Here is a 2,495-nt window from a genome sequence, read left to right as displayed (position 1 = left end):
CCAGTTACTGTAGCATTCGTCAACTTTGTATAATCAATGGGCCTATTATGCCTTTAAATAACGTTAAAGCGTTAGGAGTGACAATAGTCTACATTTCAATGAAATGAATACAGTAGAAATGTTAATTGTTATGTTTATTTTTGTATGAATCATAAACCAACATCGCTTTGACGGCGTATATGTATTTCTACGTGATTTGTAGGCAATATGCACGTAGAGAAATCAACAAATCATATTATTATGTAAGCGCGAACGAATTTGAATGACAACAGAGGGCGCGCAGAGCCACAAGCAAGCCGAGCCATACTAGATAGAGATCTGGAACTCTGTGGGCTCTTCAACGCTAATCTCTATATACTGTGTGTGTGTGTGTGTGAGAGAGAAAGAGAGAGAGAGAGAGAGAGAGAGAGAGAGAGAGAGAGAGAAAACGAGAAAGAGAGAAAGAGAGAGAGAGAGAGAAAAAAGAAAGAAAGAGAGAGAGAGATAAATAGAAAGAGAGATCAAATATATAGAGTAGTTACTAGTTAGTATATAGAGATCAGTGCTCTGCAAGCATGCCGAGCCACAGATAGAGATATCTGTGTACGGCTCTGCAGGCATGCAGAGGGCGAGTTGCTTATTTCTTCTGCAGATTATTTAATTTTTAATTCGCATGGTTTGTGTGGCGTGGATTCCGAAAGCGTATATATATATATATATATATATATATATTATGAGAGATATTATTCGGGAAGTTGTATTGTTATTAAACTAGCATTCCAACTCGGTTATATTGTGCTGAATGTGGACATAATTATAATTATAGATTAAAATCAGGGGCAGTTAATATATGGCAGTTGAAAAGAAAAAAGGGAAAAATAATTATTATATTTATGCATGTTATATCATAATATATGCTGTGGTTGGCATTTGTGCAAATGGTTTAGTCTCATTGTCTTATGGATAGCATAACCTTCCTATCTATTATTTTTCTTAATTTCCTGTTTCACACATTCAATAAGAATTGGCCTATTTAGGAACATTTTGCAAGATTTCTAAAATTTATTTGAATTATTAATATGGTATTATCAGGCATGAGTAAAAGTAATTTGGTTTTATGCCTTTCATGTATTGCCAGTAATATAGTGTCCAAGCTACAAATGCACAGCATTATTAATAATGTGCAGATAGTTACATTTTTTCTCTATTGATTATGAAAATGCAAATACTAAATACATGTATATTTATAATAGTTGACTTGAATTAGAATTAGGATACATGTTTAGCTGCTGTTATACACATGTAAGTCAAAACGTCAAAGATATCATGATATCATTCCAATGATTTTGAATAATTGATGCCAAAGATGCTGATTGGTCTTTGTATATACTTGAAAAATGAAAACGCAATTTTTACACATCGTCGTTATATACATGGGTAGTCTGTGATCACAAAACCCTACATCGATTTTTATTTGACATACATGCCTCTATTTATTATAATACTTCACATTTGGGGTAATTTTGTTGAGAACAAACAGTAAAGTAATTAATTTTGAGTGACATGTTAATGTGAACAATTAAAATTCAATATTTTAAGCATCCTAGTTTTGTATGCATGAATTCGAAATGGGTATTTGGGAATGGGAGCAATTAAAATTTTCTAATGTTAGAACATATCTATCTACAGCTATGCCAACGGAAGGGATGTTAAATTTGGCAGCTCAGTGCATGTAGTAACGTTCTAATTGTTTAGGAATATCAGGAAGACCTTATTTATTGTTGGTGTTTGTTGCAAAGTGTTGTATGCCATTGGCAATCATGTTGTAACCATAGTTTGGATTGTTGCTAATGTCATCTGAAAAATAAATGCTTTATAGCACAATTGCATTGTCTTGATCTAATATAATTTCCATTTTTATTATTTGCTCATTTTAATTATGAAGGAATGCGTAAGGTCTTGGTTTCTTGTTTTTTTTATAGAATTAAAATACATATATATATTGTATTAAAATATAAGTTTGAATTTTCATAAGAATTAAATTTTCTCAGTATGTTGACAAGTGAACATATTGTACATCTGCCAAAATTAGACTCCCCTGTTATATAAGGGAAGAAACTCGGAAAACTTTTTTGTAAAATCTCCCATGCACTTGACTTTTATTTCTTTTTGTAACATGAACGCAGTTTGTATTCATGCTCATGTAACTTCATAACCTCATAATGAGTAGGCTTCAAATTGCAAGGGTACCAGGGGCGGATTCAGACCGTATTTGCCGTATTGGGAAATACGGTCTAGATTTCAAAGTGCCCTTCGAAATTTTGCGCTAAAAAATACAGAAAACAATTTGATGGAATTTGGCTGTATTCTTTATTTGTTTTCTTTTTCTTCTGATTCATTGACAGGACTTGAACGAAATCAAAATTTTACATGGTAACAAAACTAGCTTTGATATCTGAAAAAGAAGGGAAGTGGTTGAATCATTCTGCATTAATTGCTGGTATGCAAAGCGCAGG

The sequence above is a fragment of the Priapulus caudatus genome, unplaced genomic scaffold (genome assembly GCF_000485595.1).
Source record: "Priapulus caudatus unplaced genomic scaffold, Priapulus_caudatus-5.0.1 Scaffold170, whole genome shotgun sequence".
NCBI lineage: Eukaryota > Metazoa > Priapulida > Priapulimorpha > Priapulimorphida > Priapulidae > Priapulus > Priapulus caudatus.
This window is presented reverse-complemented; position numbering follows the sequence as displayed.